Source organism: Sesamum indicum, linkage group LG5 (genome assembly GCF_026168435.1).
Source record: "Sesamum indicum cultivar Baizhima isolate 11 linkage group LG5, ASM2616843v1, whole genome shotgun sequence".
Lineage (NCBI taxonomy): Eukaryota > Viridiplantae > Streptophyta > Magnoliopsida > Lamiales > Pedaliaceae > Sesamum > Sesamum indicum.
The window spans coordinates 13,347,897-13,367,632 of record NC_142661.1 but is presented as its reverse complement, the minus strand read 5'-3'; the positions used below and the strand labels follow the sequence as shown (position 1 = coordinate 13,367,632).

Genomic DNA, 19,736 nt, shown 5'->3' with positions numbered 1-19,736 from the left:
CTCTTTATTATATTTTTAGATTATATAAATTTTACATAATTTAGTCACATATTTTTTTTATTTTGCAACTTATGAAAATAAAAACTGAAAGAGACTATTAATTTTAACTTAAGCTTATTTATTATTATGTTCATAAGAGTGCAAAGTTTTCATTAATATTCACATAAGATAATTACATCATATTCAATATACAAAAATATAAAAAAGTTGTTTTACTAATTTGACAATTTTACAAGCTTAAGCGACTAAAATGAGAAAATTAAATTTAAATTGACCATTTTACCCCCAAAATCTGGCCACATTTTGTTAAAAAATGATCGGAGAGACCAAATTAAAAAACAAAACAAAATTAAAGTTAAAGAACACTAAAGTATCACCTAAAACTTTTCGGTTTCCTTTAGCACTTCTTTGAGTAGAGTAACACTTCTTACTCTTCTTTTACACGTGTACTAGTACAACTAGCACAAGATTTGTTATATTGTTATTTTTAGATTCCTTGGCTAATAGTCTCATGATTGGAGGCATCTATTTAACGCTACCATTAGCAGTGGAAAGGACAAGTTTTTGCAGATACTAATAGAAAATCTTTTCCATGGTTGGCGCCTTCTCTAGATACATCTTGTTTATTCAATCTTCACATGGTATCACAGCCTTCATGTAAAGGTCTCTGTGTACCAGCTTTCGATCATATATATATATATATACTTTTTAACCTCGATCGTAATGGCAGCCTACAAGATGGATTTGGTTAGAACAAGCTCAGAAGGAATGATGGCTAAGGATGGAAATCACTTCATGCAACTCTAGAGTTTTGACCATCCAGGTATGATCCTGGTTAACCCTCCTCTGAATGCAAGAAACTTCTTGGCTTGGAGTTGAGCAATTAAATGCTCTGGGGTGAATCTGAAATTAGGATTTGTCATTGTTGAATGTAAGAAACCAGTCGTAGATTCGAAACATTAAGGACAATGGATTCACGTGGATTATATGGTAACTTCTTGGTTACCGAATTCAACTGCTAAAACTATTACTAATGCTTTCCTTTATGCGAAATCTACTAGAGAATTGTGAGTGGAATTGGAAGAACGATTTGGAGAGTGTAACAGACCACTTTTATACCAATTGCAAAGGGAAATAGCATCTAATTCTCAAGAGAATTTATTTGTGGTTGAATATTTTACAAACTCAAAATGTTGCAGAATGAATTAGTTCAGCTAATACCATTGCCTGATTGTACATGTGGTCTACGAGAGCTATTGCTGAAAAACAACCCAAACCATTTAATGCTATTTTTGATGGGTTTGAATGATATGTATGATCACGTGAGAAATCAAATTCTTTGGATGAAACCTTTGCCGAGTGTAGATTAAACTTATTCGATGATACTCCATGTGGAAAAATAGAGACATATAAATATAGGTTTGTGTGAAGTGCAGGAGGGCATGACATTATTTACAAAAGGATTTGAGAAAAGAATGATAACCGGAATAGAGGGATCTCTAAGAAAAGGGGAATAGTTGGTAACATTGTGATGGGCTAAGAAATGATAAATCTACATGTTTCAAACTACATGGTTTACTTGATTGGTAGAAAGAACTTACTGAACAAAAGAAGAAGAATGTAAGGCAGGACATTTTTTGCACAAACCAATGGGGATAAAGAGGCTCACAGAGATGCTAAAATGGATGAAGCTACATCTATTTTTGAGGAAGTTATTAAAGTAATGAGGCTTAGGAAGAGCAAAGCGTCTGCAAATCCCAATCAAGTGAATTATGCTCAAACTAATGAGTAGGCATGTACGAATATTTCATTTTCTGGTTTTGAGAATATGAATGTGCATTCCTGGATTTTAGATATTGGGGCAGTGAGTCATATGCACGCACAATCTTTTTCCATACTCTAAAACCATCCACAAACATATCCTTGATATACCTGCCTGATGGTTCATTCACTCATATCACACAATCTGATAAAGTCCAATTACATCGCAGGTTGATCCTTACAAATATGCTTTATGTGGCCTCTTTCGAATCCAATCTCTTATATGTTAGTAGGTTGTGTGCGTCATCTAATATAAAGTTTAATTCCAATCCATTGCATTATATAGAACCAAATGACTAATGAAGTTGTGGAGTAGCAAGGCAGATAGGCAAACTTTATGTCTTGGAAAACAACTCATTCAATCATCTGTTTATTGCTCAATTTTTATTTAAACCTTTTAGTCTAGTGTCTCAGGTTGTTCATGTTGATGTAATGCTTTGGCATAAAACACTTACACCCATCCCATAAAGTTCTCAATCATATACTTAACTTGAACCATGTTGCACCACAAAATAATAATGTGTGTCACATATGTCCACTTGCTAACAACATAAACATCCTCTCACACATAGTACCACCTCTAGTTTTTTTTTTCTTTTTTGAATTACTTTACATTGATATATGGGGACCCTAAATTGTAAGGGTTTTAAAGTTTCAGTCCCACTTACCTAAAAAATTCTTGGGGGAAGCAATACTCACTTTCACTTATCTTAGAAATAGACTTTCTTCCTTAGTCATCAACTGGAAAACTCTTTATGAGCTTCTTTACAATAAACCTTCTTCATACGAGTCTAGTAGGATTTTGGTTGCCTATGCTTTGCTACAAACACAAAACCTCACAAAGATGAATTTCAAAAAAGAGCACTTAGATGTATTTTCCTTGGTTTTGGAAATGGTACAAAGGGGTCCAAATTATATGATCTCACCTCTCATATAGTTTTAACATAAAGAGATGTCACACTCCATAAGTCACCTTTTCGTTTACTCCTTCATCCACTTTGGAACAAACTTCACTACCTGATGTTCCTTTATTTTCAATTCTGGTATACCTGACTATAGTAATGCCCTTGAACCTAGAACTTCAAACGCACCTAGTATTGCACCCACTATATCATTCCACACATCTATCCCTCTCAAAAAATCTAGCAAAACTAGATAAAAACGTGCTTGGTTAGGTGATTTGATTTGCATTATGGCCCAATTATCTACCTTTCAGGAACCTAAATATTTTTCCAAGCCCAAAAATGTGTGGAATGCCATCATGCTATGCAAGAGGAGATTGAAGCACTTGAGAAGAACAAAACATGGGATATAATACATCTACCAGCTGGGAAGAGAGCTATAGGTTCAAAATGGGTATTTAAATTGAAACTTAATACTGATGGTAGTGTGAATAGGTAGAAGGCAAGACTTGTGGCTAAGGGTTACAACCAAATAGAAGTTATTGACTACACAAACAGTTTTTGAAAGATGGCCAAAACTGTCGCTATAAGAGTTTTTCTTGCTATTACATCAGCTTATTCTTGGCCTATCTATGAACTTGATATATATATATATATAATACCTTTTTAATGGGTATTTAGAGGAGGAAGTTTACATGAAGCATCCGAAAAGCGATATAGTGGATTCTAGAATGGTTTTCAAGCTTAAGAAGACATTATATCGGCGAAACAGGCATCAAGAAAGTGGAATTATGAGTTACTTCAAATGTTGCAGCATATGGTAGTGTGCATAGGTACAAGGCAAGACTTGTAGCTAAGGGTTACAACCAATTAGAAGTTATTGACTACACAGACAGTTTCTTATCGATGGCCAAAACTGTTGCTATAAGAGTTTTTCTTGCTATTACATCAGCTTATTTTTGGCCTATCTATCCACTTGATATATATATAATACATTTTTAATGGGCATTTAGAGGAGGAAGTTTACATGAAGCCTCCGGAAGGCGATATAGTGGATTATAGAATGGTTTTCAAGCTTAAGAAGTCATTATATCTGCAAAACTGGCATCAAGGAAGTGGAATTATGAGTTTACTTCAAATGTTATAGCCTATGGTTTTATACGATCAGCTCACAACAATTGTTTAGTTCTTAACATGCAGAAATTGAGCTTTGTTGTGCTTGTATATGTGGACGAGATATTAATCACAAGACCTTCAGAGGCTTCTATTGCTGATATTAAGAGGTACTTGGATGATTTGTTGGATATTCTAAATATTTTTTAGGCCTAGAGATTTCTAGGTCTCAAGATGGAATTTCTATTATGCAACACACGTATATTGAAGATATCATTATAGACACTAGCACAGGTGATGGTAAATGAGCTCTAACTCCTTTACCTCAAGGATTAAAATTCAGTGCTGATAAAGGGATTCTTCTCCCAGAACCGTCCCGATACAGAAAGCTGGATGGACGCTTATTATACTTAAGATTCGCCAGACCCCAACATTTCTTATACGGTACAATAGTTTAGCCAATTCTTCCAACTCCCTACTGATCAACCTTTGAATGCAGCTCTGCATGTGGTAAGATATCTTAAGAGGTCTCCTCATACAAGATTTTTCTTTCCTTAATCTAATTCCTTCCAGCTGGTAGCTTACAAAAACGCAGATTATGCCTCCTATATTGACACAAAGTGATCAGTTACTGTTTCTTGGTTCGACTTTGGTCTCTTGGAAGACAAAGAAACAAAACATCTTCTCGTACTTCAGTAGAAGTAGAATATAATGCCATGGCCTCTACAGTTCGTGAACTCCAGTGATTGTCTTTTTTGCTAAAGGATTTTGGCATCACAACACCTAGACCTATCCTTTTTTGGTGTAATAATCAGGTTCCCATACACATTACAGCTAACCTAGTGTTTCACGAACTAATTAAACATATGGATATCGACTGCCATGTGGTAAGGAACAAGTATAAAGATGGTTTTATCTCACCTTCTTACGTCTGCAGCAAGATCCAACTTCTAGATCTTTACTAAAATCCTTCTCGTCCGGCGTTTCCTATATATGTTGTCCAAGTAGGGCTTATTCACCCAACGCCAACTTGAGAGGGGGGGTGTAAAGATTGTTTGAGAAAGTGGGCTTCCAGCTGAATACAAAAGAAGCGCATTCTTGTCAACCCATTTCTTTTTCTTTGTAGGTAGCACTAACATTTTTTGGTTTCTAGAACTTTTTGTTTTTGTTTGGCACTTGTTTGAGTAGTGTAACACTTCTTTACTCTTCTTTTAAACGTGTATAGTACAACTAGCACAAAATTTGTTAGGTTGTTAATTTCAGATTCCTTGGCTAAAAGCTCATGCTTTGAGGTATCTATTTAACGTTACCTTCAGTATTGGGTAGGACAAGCTTTTTCAGATAATAACAAAAAATATTTCCCATGGCTGGTGCCTTCTCTAGATATACCTTGTTTATTCAGTCTTCACAGACACGTCAGACTAGTAAAATACTAACGACCTAGCTAACTAAAAAAAGAACCATGTTTAGCAAAACACCTTATATAAATTAAATAAAACACAATATTTGAATGAATGTTGGAATTGATGAAGATAATGAGCAAGCTGGTAGCTGCACGATGATGGCTTATACCCCTAGTCAAATTAGACCGTGGGATGAATTGAACATGCCCACCTTGGAAGTACAAGAAAGTAAAACGAGGCAAGCCATGAAACTTCTTCAACAATTCTGCGAGCCAAAACTTAGTGGAGACTAATGTGATTGATGAACCCATTCTTGTAGTGATGATGGACAAAACGACAGTCAATTTCAAGGTGTTTAGTGAGCTCGTGGATGACAGGGCTAGTCGTAATGTGAACAGTAGCTTGATTACCATGCCATAAGGGAATTGGAAAGGGTAACTAGAATCTGGAGATCACAGGATACATATGAAATCCAATGTAACTCACTCACTGTTGAAGCTAACTCCTCTACTCCGCCTCCACGGATGATTGAGAAACCATTCATTGTTTCCAAGAAATAAGTGATCATCCAAGGAAGAGAAAAACAAATAATAGAATGGCATGTGTCAATGCATAATGCCCAATCAACATTACTTATATGCCTTAAGTGTCAAAGGAGAAGCACAAGAGTAGAGCACCCCCCGTTAACACCCCATTAAATACCAAGCTATGAGCAAGGCAATGAACTAGTGTTGACTGGAAAGACATGTGACAAAATGACTTAAGTGCTAAACAACACGCTTAATGTCTGGACGAGTAAAACTCAATTAGAGTAGACACCCATCAATTGTCTGTACCTATCGGGATCAGGAAGAGATTGGCCTTAGGCCAATAACAGTGTCTAAGGTTAATACTGATGATTCAATATCTTATGTATATGTTATTTTTATGTGTGATGGATATGTTACTAATAATAAATTATTATTAAGGGTACATTTGTAATATTCACACCCAACATACACCATAAGTACCTACATCCTACAACACTATGAAATTTTCTATTTTACTATAAATACTTGAAATATTATTTTTTAATGTAGACGACTATTCATTGAAAAGACATATCATACACACAACTCTCACTAAGCAAAAACAAGATTTGGTTGATTATTGTGTTGAGGTAATTTTTTTCGTTCAATCCATTATTCAAAACCACTTCCACATCATCAGTGAGAAAAAAATACCCCAATATTAAATATACAAATCAGGTCCCGAGCTCGTGATGTTCATGGGTGGACGCTTCCTGTGAAACAAAAGTGAATGGAGCGAGACAATAAGACTAACCCCGTGAACAGTCACCATCCCGTGGGATAGGCCCCCTACCTCATGAACAACTCCCACCTAATGGAGAAATCCCCCCACCTCATGAACAAGCTCCAACCTTCCCTCATGAAGGAAGCCCTATCCCAATTGTTCCACCTCAAGAAAAACGATATAGCTAACACAAGCTTTAATAGCCTTGATCTATCATGCATCCATGCGAGCGGCTAAACAAGTGCAACACATCACCCCACAAATCCGTCCTCTTCCCCTTGCCAAAGTCGAGAATTATTCTCCAACAGATGCAGAAAGAGGTGAACATCTGAGTCTCCCAACCTGAGGTCGCTCAAACTCAAGAGCAAACACCCCCTAATAGTGGAAACCCTCATCTCCACCACCATCAAGGGGAGCTGAGGATCATTATCTATCGTTGGTTGTAGCTCCTCCTAGACGTAGCTCTTTCTCCCTCGCAATCTTAGCCGAAGCACTTCCTGCAGGCGCTAAAGTATCGAATCTTTTGGAGTATGATGGAACAGGAGGTCACAAGAGCACTTAGACAAATTCTATGCTAAGATCGATTGGTATGACTTCAGTGATGACGCCGATGCTTATTTCAAGGTATTTCGCACTACGCTTTCCAAAAGCGTTCTGGGGCGGTTCAACCAATTGACTATTGGAACTATCTCCAGCCTTAAGCAGTTGAAGCAATATTTTTTACATCATTTCTCCATGAACAAGAAAGTTAAAAAACGACCGCATTTCTATTGACCATACACCAGAAGGAAAATGAGCTGCTAAGAGACTACATGCAAAGATTTGTGGAGGTTGTACATGAGGTGTCCCATAACAACCATGAGTTGTTAGCCAACATCATTCAACAAAACTTGCTACTCTAGGAGATTCAATGAGTCTATAGCCAGCAAATCTCCTAGCACTCCAGAAAACTTACTCATGCGATCATAAAAGTATATTAGGATTTAGGAGTCCAATGCATAAAACCCTTCCTTTAGCGCCAAGAGGAAGGGTAAAGAGGAAGAGAAAGAGCGAAAGAAAAAGGAAGAATGCAAACACTTACCTTTGGCTCGGTTCACGCACTAAACCCCCCTGAATGCATCTAGAGGTGAAATACTAGTCGTGGCGGACCAACAAGGATTGATCAACCAATGACCGAGGAAGATAAAGTATAATCCTAAGATGCTCAAATCCGACAAGTATTTCCATTTTCACCACGACAGAGGGTCAACCATTAAGGCGCAGGTGCTAGCGGATTTCATTGTCGAGGTGTATGATGAGTTGAGCATTTCCATGCCTACTTGGAGCCTGTATGTTGACGGATCGTCTACATCAATGGGCAGCGGGGCAGGAATAGTTTTGGAAAGCCCCCAAGGAGACAAGCTAGAGAACGCTATAAAATTGGAGTTCCCCGCATCATAAAACGAGGCGAAATATGAGGTATTCTTAGCAGGAGGAGAATTAGCTCTAGCCATCTGAGCGAATGCCATCACCTGAAGAATGATATAGAAAAGTTGATTCAACGTGGATACTTGAAGAAATATGTAAATCAGCATCCCCAAGGGCAAAGATTCGGATAAGGACCGAGTCACCAACCTCACGACTCGACTCCTGCTCAAACTCCAAATGAGGACAACCTCCCCACAGTAGGCGTTATCACTGTGGTTTCAAGAGGCCTAGTAGGGGGAGACTCGGCCAACGCGAGAAAACTGCTAGCTCGAGTTGCTAGGGGAAAACACTAGCAAACCCCTATGCAAGTCCATAATGTTAGCTCAGATAAGTTAGAGGAAATTTCGTTTAGCTCACGAAACATGGACTCGATGAGAAATCAAAATAATGATGCCTTGGTCATCTCAGCCACACTTTCTAATATCTGGTTTATGATGTATACGTCCAATTAGGAATAGACAATGCTCAGCTACGGAAAGTCAACACCCAGGCTCACGGGCTTTAGCGGTGAGATAATCGTGCTATTGAGGGAAGTGATATTACATTGTCACTCGGCTCATACTCGAAGAGGTCTACAAAAATGGTTAAGTTTCTCGTGATCAAGGCTCCATTCGCCTACAACATTGTCTTGGGGAGACCGAGTTTAAACATCTTCCGAGCCATAGCATCCACTCTCCCCATTAAACTTAAACTCACCACTTCCAAAGGTGTGGCAGAAGCTATAGGAGATGAACTTATGGTGACAAAATTCTCTGCAAACACCTTAAAAGGATCAAGATAAAAGCTAGGGGGAGTGCATCTGTTGAGAAAGAAAATATGAGGATGGTCTACTTCGAGCACGATGCAAGGGACGTCCCTGAGGGTCTCTTGGGAAAGTTGGAGAGAGAAAAGTTGAAGTCATTGAAGAATTGAAAGTAACTAATCTCACTCATGAAGAAGAAGGTGACTTTTTAATGAAATAGGCACAACTATGAGCCCATCTACCAAAGAGTACTTGATACGATTTCTGACGGGAAATAAAGAAGTGTTCGCATGGAGCATGACAGACCTCCATGGGATTTCACCTAATGTTATTACTCACAACCTCAATGTGAATCTCGACACAGAACCCATGAAACAAAATAAAGGATGTTTGGAGTATAAAAAAGCCAGGCGATAACAAAGAGGTAGAAAAACTGCTCAAAGACAAATACATACAGCCCATAAAACACTTAGAATGGTTGGCTAATGTGGTGTTCGTCCCAAAGTCAAATGGAAAACAACGCTTATGCATCAACTTCACGGACTTGAACAAGACATGCTCAAAAGATCCTTTTCCTCCCTAGGAATTGACACGTTAGTTGACTCAACTCCCAGATGTGAGATGTTGAGTTCTTAGACGCATACCAAGGCTATAATCAAATACCGTTAGCATCTAAAGACCAAGAGAAAGCTACTTTAGTTATGGATCAAAGGGTCTTCTGCTACAAGTTTACATCATTTGACCTAAAAAACGCAGGGACAACATACCAAAGGCTTGTCTATCATATGTTTCGAGACCAAATCGGCCGGAACATGGAGGTATACATAGATAACATGTTAGTTAGAGTGTAAAGGAACAAGACCACATCAAGGATTTGCAAGAGTGTTTCCATATACTGAAAATCCTTTGGCATGAAACTAAATCCTGCTAAGTGCACCTTCTGGATACGAGGGGGAAAGTTCCTAGGATACATGATCTCAGAGAGAGGAATAGAGGTTATCATGGACATGGCACCGACCAAGCCAATCAAAGAGGTACAAAAGCTCGCAGGTAGATTGACAGCTCTAAATTGACTAGTCTCAAAGCCGGCCGTGAGGCGTTCGATGAGTTAAAAAATATTTAGTCTTGTCATTGTTGTTGAAGAAACCCAAGACGAGAGAAATCCTCTACCTCTACTTGGTCGTTTCAAAAAGTGGCGTTAGTTTGTTCCTAGTGCAACAGGAGGGTAAGGAGCACCACATGTTGTATTATGTTAGCAAGAGAGGAAACCAGGTATTCCCAAATTGAAAAATTAACCCTCTCCTTAGTACTCGCAGTAAGAAAATTGAGGCCTTACTTTCAGTCGCTCCGAGTAATCGTCTTGACAAATCATCCTTGAAGCAAGTCTTATCTAATCCCGAGCTACCCGAAAGAATGGTCAAATGGGCGGTGGAGTTAAGCTAATTTGGCTTTGAATCTGCCCAGACCTACCATTAAGGCGTAACTGCTAGCTGATTTCATTATTGAATTGGCGTACGATGAGGCGAGCATTACTAGGCCTACTTGGAGTCTATATGTTGATAGATCGTCTACATCGCTGGTCAGCGGAGCAGGAATAGTGTTGGAAAGCTGCCAAGGAGACAATTAAAAGTACACCATAAAATTGGAGTTCTCCACGTCAAATAATGAGGCGGAACATGAGGTTTTCTTAACTAGAGGAGAATTAGCTCTAGTCACTGGAGCGTAAAAGATAGTCACTTATAGTGATTCGCAATGGGTGATCAATCAAATCCAAAGCTCACATGAGGCATGAAGGGAAAAAATGGCTAAGTACCTCCTGAGTGTGGAAGATCTACTTGAGAAATTTGAAGAGTCATCTCTCATACAAATATCAAGAACAGATAATGCTGGGGTTGATCAACAAGCTAAATTAGCAAGTTTTATGGCGGGGATAGGAGAATAACCTTCCTCTTATCAGATAGTACTACAGTGGAGAACAGATGGAAATTATATGAACAAATCAACGCCTCCAAGCTGGAAAGAAGATATCATAAAATTTCTTACTGACGGGGCCATATCCGAAAATCCGAAGGGAGCAAGGGCCCTGAGAGTATGGGCAGCCCGTTTCGTGATGATCGACAAGGAACTATACAAGCATGGTTTGTCGCAGCCTATTCTGAAATGCGTGACTCCCGAGGGGAGCTACATCTTATGGGAAACACACGAAGGGATTTGTTGAAACCACCTCGAATGAAAAATCTTAACAAGAAATTTTGAGGCAAGGTTTCTTCTGATCCAATATGCTCCAGAACGCCCATGAGATGGTAAAATATTATTGTGCACGTTACGAACACTTGAAAATCAACCATCAACCAGCCACAATAATACAACTCATTGATAGCCTTGCCCATTTGATCAATAGGACTTTGACCTAGTTTATCGAAATTTGGGTCACCGCGTTCAGGTTCATTCGTTCACCATAAGGCATAAGCCTTGTTTCATGGTCAAAGTCAAATAAGAAGGCTATATTACATAAACTTTTGGTAGGCCTGTGCATTAGTATATAATGACAAAGGATTGATATATCATAGTTATTAAATATAACTGTTTTCCTCAAAATTGTAGCTATTTCTCTCCGCAAATGGCGGGCCTTGATTCCAGATGGAGAGAGTCATCGACTGGACAAAAGCAATGAACTCTCAAATTTGATTTGTATGTTTAATCCTATGAACCTTTCCGTCTAAATAATCACACAATTATATTTCTAATAAATATTTATATATATATATATATATGTCATCTTTTAATTAATCACATTATTCAACTGCGTACTGAGAACAAGTGATTTACCGTTTACTTTTTTGTTGAAAATATTTTTATGATTAAATGACTTGGTTTAAGCATAATAATCATAATAAACTTAACCCTGTCAATCCATCTAATTCTTCCTAAGAAAAAATAAATGATAATTAGCTACTTAGGGTTGATATTTTATGAAAAAGGGAACCATTTCATTAAGAATGATAATGCATCAAACACAACCCCTGAAAAAATTCGCAGGAATTAAATAGTCAAAAGGCCTGGTTTTGCTACACCTCCGCTATATTAGTTTAGTCACAAAATTATTAGGAGCCAAGAAAAACTTAATAAATAAAAATTATTAGGAGCTATACAAATATCGTAATTGAATGAAGGGTTAATTATAGGTAGATCTTTTTTAAAATATAAAATTATACTTTCTTCTATATTATTTATTTAAATTATATTTGTATTTTGTTCGAAAATTCTTCATTTATAATTAACTTTCTTTTATTGCGGTTTGCACGAAAAATACTATCATAAATAAAAAATCATAAACTTACAATTTTGCCCTTGTTAAAAATTTCATATAGTTTATTAATAAAAAGATACTCTAGTAATATTTTTATACTTATAAGAGGATAAATGTAATCGAAAAATATAATTTTGGTCTGGAATGATTTTTGGTCCTTTTTCAATTTGGCTAATTGGTTTTTGGTCATGTACAAATTAATTTTCACAATTTAGTATTGTAACCTTAAAATTTTGATACTTTCAGTCCTATTTTCAAATTGATAAAAAAATTGTATGTGACTTGTACTTAATCCAATTAAATTATATTTAATCTTGTGACTTAGGGGTTGGCATTTTTGGTCCATAAGTATTATTTTACAGGATTACTATTATACAATTGAATTTAACATATTCAATAAAATATGAATAAGTACTTTTTTTTAAAAAAAGTTACTAAAGAAAATTTTTTCATGAACGTAATTTCACTCGATTACTAATCATTAATTTCTAATTTTCGATTATGGGAATAGAATCAACTAAAAAATGACAATTCTATTACATTTTAATTTAAGGTAAATTACAATCACCTCTCTCTAAGATTTAACATAATCACAAATACCTCCTCGCTATTTGAAAAATTACAAATACCTCCTGATTTTAGCAGCTATCCAACAATGAGCACATTCTATTAGGTTTTTTTATCCAATTTTTATGATAAACTTATTAAAATGCTCTTTCGAATTATAAATTATAATTTTATTATATTTTATAATTTTTTAAAATATTTTTATGTACGAATATTCTTTCCATATTATTTCTTTTACCCACCCTCATTTTTTATATTTTTTAAATATTTTTTAATTCTTTAAAAAAATCAAGAAGGGTAAACTAGTAATGTTCACTTCAACATCTAGAAGCTGCATAATTATTTTTCATTTGAGGGACTATTTGTAATTTTTTGAACAATGAGAGGATATTCATAATTATGCCAAACCTTAAGAAAGGTAGTTGTAATTTACCCTTTAATTGATTAATAGTGTATACCAACCATAGGAATGTTATTCAATTGTAATTCATTTATATTCTTAATTCCATTTCCACTTACTCTCATTCCTACATACAAATCATGGGGAAAATTATTTTTTAAATGCAAGAAAAAAGAAAAGTTATGGAAAAGGTGCGATTTTAAAAGTGTTGAAATTTTAGCAGAGCCGGGATTTGAAATCTCGGGTCTGACATGAATTTAAAAAAAAAAAAAATTGACAGCATTATAAGTTGCATATGTCTAGGATATATAATATGACCACTTAAAAAAACATAGGTAGCAACAACAAATTTAATTAAATAATTTTAGCTTTATTTTACTATTATAATTATAAATGAACTAAGCATACCATGCAGCATATGGTGGATGCTAGAGGATGTTTTCTTCGTCAATTATTATGGACCTACAACTCTATGTTGTTTGTTGAGGAATCGGCGCTATGGTTATAATACGAGACCATGCCCAAATTTGTAACAGTTGCATGGCCCCACCTATATTCACTTTATGTCGCTGCGATGTTGTATACAACTCTCTGTACAAATATGCCAACACCGCTACACCCCAATTAGATACACCACCTTTGATGACACCCTGCATATGTCACAATAACGACTCAGTATTGTCCGTAGCATCAGGACATAATATTTCATCAAGAATGTACAAAGCACATACTCGTGTCTCCTGCAATACTTCCTCGAAAGAGCTGTCACAATCACACGTATTACCTACCAACTAATCATGCAAGACAGGGAGCCTTATTCGGGAATCTGTAAAAGTCCTCTCGTCCAGTTGGAACCCCATAAATTGATGGCAATAATCTTATCACTGTTAAGTAATCTAGTTTGTATCTGCTCTAGTAATAAGATTGCCTTCAATTAGAAGAGCCCAAATGATGGCTATGTGTCTTGAAGTGTCACTGTCTATTCACAAATCGGAAAATGAAAAGTATGGGTTCCGAGTCTCCATCTTTCCACTAAAACAGTAATAGGATATTGGTCAATTTTAATATGACCATATTGGATAACCCCTAAGAAACCTATGTTTTACAACACGACTATGGCGTGGAACAAGTTAAAGAACCCGAAAAAAAAAAAAATATCACCACGCCATACATTTAAGATTGTGTCCTGACCTACGGGCACATCTTCATATCGATGAATTGATTGCCCATATAATACACTACTATCACGTGAACCAAAATTATCCATAATTCTATTCTCAATAACAATTTTTTTTCAACTGCAAAAATCCTTTTCCTCACAACTTTATAATGATATTTCGCACTAATTTTTATCAGTTGCTTGTGGTCCTTCTTCTGTCTGCCGAATGCCCAAATTTTATAGAAGGAACCTTGTGTTTCAAAAGCCAATAAATCTGTGTTTGAAACACCAATTTTACTGCATGCATGCAACAACTTTGCATGTCACAATTTTTTTTTTTGTTCTTTTAAGTTTTCGTGTCAAAACTGAGTTCCAAATCCTGGTTCTAACACAGAAAAAGAAAAGCATGCATCTATCACATCGTCTAGACGCATATACATGGTTATTATTTTAAAAAAAAAATTATTTTCTGCCAAATCTAGGATGTCATTTTAAAAAAAAAAATCTATCATATCCGGAATTTGTTCCAGATGTTGTTTTTTTTTTTTTTTTTCCAAAAGTCGTGTGATGTGGTCGAGGTTTTTTTTTGCTAAAGTATAAAATCGGAATTTTAGCACGACGCAATTGCACACCAAGTGAAATGCAATTTCCGAAAAGGATGCTGTTTTCAAGAAAAATGGGTCTCACTCAATGAATAGTAAACTTCATAAAAAATTAATATTTTGGTATTTATAGGGGTGTTGGAAATTATATGGTGTGGTGAGTTATATATGTTTAAGGTGTGCCACATACATATGAAATTACTTTTTTATCCTTACAATTTAATATTTTTTTACTAATGTACATCATATAGCCCCCCACTCTCGGATGGGATATGCGCTTTCTGGTATAATATTTTGTCCGAGAGTGAACACTAAAGAAGACTAACTACAAATAATAAATGGGAGTGGGTGGGTGGTTGGGGGCTATTAATTGTCTACCATCTACATTTTTATATTTTTTCCCTTGCATTTGCCTTCATTCCATTGAGCATCTCTATTTCCAAACCTCTCCACATGGCTAGCAAAGGTAACTTTCTTAGTTAAATTTTTGCTTCTCTTTTCATTTGGTGCACTTGTTTTGTGTTTTACTTTAGTTAAAAATGTGGGTTGGAGAGGGTGATTGTGAGAGTGACCGACGGACAACGCATTTCTGACGGAGGGGAGAGTGCGGCGAAGGTGGGTGGAGGCGCGAGGTGCCACTTCGGGGTGGCGGGGGGTGCCCTCCCTTTCTGCCTCGGGCTGGGGCGGTGGCGCCCCTCCTCCAGCTCGAGGTCGCGCCTCGAGTTGGGGGGGCGATGCCCCTTCCCTGGCCCAAGGCGGCACCTCGAGCTGGGGGGGCGCGCCCGTTCATCCGTCTCGCGGTAGCGCTGTTGGCGGTTCGTTAGCGGGGTCCAGTAGAGGAGAATTTACGGACTTTTTTCTACCTGCTGAGAAAGTTTGGGATGATCTTCCGCCGTATCTAGAAGGTTATTCCCCTGATCATATTGCCGCGATTATGAGCTTGCCTAAGTGTCCTTCTTTTGACTCAGGTGAGAATTTAGATGATTTGTCTGACTTTGAGTTGAATTCGACGGGGTCTAGACGTACCGAACAATTTGATGATTTAGCATCAAACGGGGAAGATGGGGAGGCTAACTCCGAGCGATGTGAGAGCGACGATGGGGCCGCCAGTGAGGAAGAGGAGACTGAGAGTGAGGGGGAGGAGGTTGAGAGCGAAAGTGAGGAGGCCGAAGTTACCGAGGTGTCTGCACGGCCGAGTGTAGTTGTGGCATTGGGGGTTGATAGAGATGGGCGTTCGGGCGTTCTTGGTCATCGCATTTCGCGTTGTCGCACGGTGGATATTGGTACTTGCGATAGCGTTTTAACTAGGGAGCAGCTCGCCGGCATTCGCGTGACTTATAGGGTACCCTCTGCACATAAGTTTATTCTTCCCTCTCAAGGTCGAAGGATCAGGGATCCTCCAGTTGGGTGTTTCACTGTTTATACATCTTATTTTGATAATGGATTTTCAATTCCTCCTCATCCTTTACTTGTCAAGATGATTCGGAGTTATGGCATTTGTGTTAGCCAACTGACGCCGAATTTGTTTATGTGTTTTGAGGGTTGGCGACGTCGTCTTTTAGAGTTGGGGCTTCCGTTCTAGAAAGCTTTCACGCTTTATGGACCGTCCGCCGCGTGGCGGAAGTGTCTGTTTCTTCTGATGATGGGGGGTATTTTTACTTCACTCCACAGAAAGCTTGTAGGTTTTTGGCCGGGTTTGTTTCCTCTAATGGTCCTTGGAAAGATAAAAAATTTTACGTTAGAGATGATGGTTGGGGTTTGGCCTCGGAGTGGAGCAGCTCCCATATCAAGATTACTCACTGTAAGGAGTTTGGGAAATTGCGTCAGGGGTTTATGGCAGCGGGGTTGTTTAGCCGCATGGTGGACATCGCTCACTATTCTCCTTCTAGTATTTCCTTGTAATTTTCATATGGCGTTTAAGTTCCTCCACCACATTTCTTCATGCATTTTTGTCTTTTCATGAACTTGGTTTTGTATTTCCTTGTGCTAAATTTATTGTGTTTCACGTAAGAAGCTTGAGATCAACGCCGTGCGTACCCAAAAGGCGGCGGTTAGGGAGCAGAAGAGACGCGATCAAGAGTTGGCACTACCGCAGGTGGGGAGCTCTGTGTCTGTCGCACCTCGTGGCGTCTCTATTAGGAGCGGCCACTCTAGTTCACTCCCCACTCCCCTGGTCGGTCCTTCCCCTCCTCCTAAGAGGCAGAGAGGCGCCGTTTCCGTGGCGAACGGCGACGCTCGTGAGGTGGAGGTGAGCCAAGCGGGAGGCCCTTCGTTATACTAGAGCCGCACCCGAGGCGTCATGAGTGAAGAAGACTTAAGTCAGGTGGCGGACTTCTCGGAGGAGCAGATGGACGAGCTGCTAGCTGAGAATATGGCTCGGGTTTGTATTGTGCTTTTTACCCAACTGCTTTGTGTGATTGTGTGATTCTGTTAGTTTTGATTAGTTTATTTTATTTTCGTAGGCTCTGGTTGTGATAACAACTGCAGCAAATCGACGAGCCGCACGGTTGGCAGAAAATGAGGCGTTTGGAGGCTGCTTTGGAGCAGCGGGAGGGCGACTTTTCCCGACTTAAGGAGGAGAGGGATGAGGTTTTGGGGAATATTGCCTCTTGAGAGCGTCGATTTGAGCGAGAGGTCTCCAGTGGGAAGAAATTTTTGGCCTCAGCCTCCGGTGTTGCTTTTATTTCTAAGACTCAAGAGGAGGCGGTCGCGACGTTCCAGGAATCGGAGGAGTTCGAGACAATCTTAACCGACAGGGCCGCTCCTATTTATGATGATGCAGTTCGAAGGTGCCGTCGAGTCCTTCGTTGGACCCTTTGCGAGAAGGGCCGAATTGTTGAGGAGGACATTAGACTCCTTGATCCGGAGGTGTTAGAAGGTGAGGAGGAGGCGGTGGAAGTTGCCGATGGTTGAGCCCCCCAAGTTCGAAAGTTTCGTAGGTTTTCTTGTGTTACTTAGGGTTTATTATCGGCATGTAATTGGATTATTCTATTTAATATGACTTTGATTCTCGGCATGTAATCGACGCATATTGTTTAGGTTGACCGCTTCGCCCCATATGAGGCGCTTTTGTAAGTAGGCGGTTCTAATTCGCAATCATAGTATTGTATGTAATCGGCTTTTATTTTATTTGTGTTGTACGCTTCCTGGGTGAGTTATATATGTTTAAGGTGTGGTGAGTTATATATGTTTAACACGATTTTTGGCTGAAAATGAGGAAGTGTTTGCATGGAGCATGATGGATTTTTATGGAATCCCACCCGCCGTCATCACTCACCAGCTCAATGTAAATCCCGAAGCAAAACCAGTGAAGCAAAAGAAAAGGATATTTGGACTGGAGAGAAGTCAAGCAATACAAATGGAGGTGGATAAGCTGCTGGAAGCCAAGCACATACGCCCGGTGCAATATCCATAGTGGTTAGCTAATGTCGTCTTGGTCCCGAAGCCAAACGGAAAATGGCGTCTCTGCGTCGACTTCACAAATTTGAATAAGGCATGTCCAAAGGACCCCTTCCCCCTCCCGCGAATCGACTTGTTGGTTGACTCAACCTCCAGATGTGAAATGTTAAGTTTTCTTGACGCGTATCAAGGATACAATCAAATTTTGTTGGCGCCTGAAGATCAAGAGAAAACGAGCTTTATCACAGACCAAGGGATCTTCTGTTACAATGTCATGCCATTCGGCCTGAAGAATGCTGGAGCAACGTATCAACGGCTCGTCAACGACATGTTCAAAAACCAGATAGGTCGGAACATGGAAGTATACATAGACGACATGCTGGTTAAGAGTGTCAAAGAACAAGATCACGTCAAGGATCTAGAAGAATGCTTCTAAATCCTAAAAGCTTTTGGCATGAAGTTAAATCCCGCTAAGTGTATCTTTAGGGTGCGAGGGGGGGGGGGGGGAATTTCTCGGGTACATGATCTCCGAAAGAGGGATAGAGGAAAACCCCAAAAAAATCAGCGCTATCATGAATATGCGCCCATCCAAGTCAATTAAAGAGGTGCAAAAGCTCGCCGGAAAACTGGCTTCCCTGAATAGATTCATTTCACAGTCTGCGGATAAGGGCCTACATTTCTTCAAAATACTTCGCGGTGTGGCAAAATTTGAGTGGGACAAATCTAGCCAAGAAGCATTTGATGAGCTGAAGAGGTATTTGTCTTCGCCGCCTCTATTGACAAAACCAAAAACGGGAGAAACCCTCTACCTTTACTTGGCAATTTCTGGAGATGCTGTTAGCTCAGTTTTGGTACAATAGGAAAACAGAGAGCACCACCCGGTGTACTATGTCAGTAGGATGCTGCAAGGGGCTGAATCTAGGTACTGCCAAATCGAAAAACTAGCCCTCTCTTAATCACCGCAGCCAAAAAATTGAGGCCGTATTTTCAATCGCACCAAGTGGTGGTGCTAACGAATCACCCATCTGAAACAAGTACTTTCAAGTCCATAGCTCTCCGGAAGAATGGTCAAGTGGGCTGTAGAGTTAAGTGAATTCAGCGTCGAATTTTAACCCAGACCAGCCATTAGGGCACAGGCGCTAGCTGAGTTCATTGTAGAGCTGGCATACGATGAAGCAAATATCTCTACACCTTCCTAGAGTCTACATGTCGATGGATTATCAACGTTGATGGGAAGCGGGGCTGGAATAGTTCTAGAGAGCCCTAAAGGTGATAAGTTCGAGTATGCGGTAAAACTGGAATACCCCTCGTCTAACAATGAACCAGAATACGAGGCATTCTTAGCTGGGGGCGAGTTAGCCTTAGCCGCCGGGGCGAGGAAGATTACCATTTATAGCGACTCGCAATTGGTGGTTAACCAGATGCAGGGATCATTTGAGACTCGAGATAAAAAAATGGCTAAGTATTCGTTGAGAGCAAAAAATCTACTTGGAAAATTCGAAGAAGCCTCTATTGTCCAGGTGTTCAGTACGGAAAATGTCGTAGTTGATCAACTGGA

General features: G+C 38.9%; 1 long non-coding RNA gene across 1 annotated transcript; it reads left to right on the top strand.

Moving 5' to 3' along the window:
- The first annotated feature begins 566 nt into the window (after positions 1-566).
- Positions 567-11,531, top strand: LOC148788149 (uncharacterized). Its single transcript, XR_016065459.1, has 2 exons — positions 567-823; positions 11,346-11,531. It is a non-coding gene; the product is annotated as an uncharacterized LOC148788149 (long non-coding RNA).
- The last annotated feature ends 8,205 nt before the right edge of the window (positions 11,532-19,736 follow it).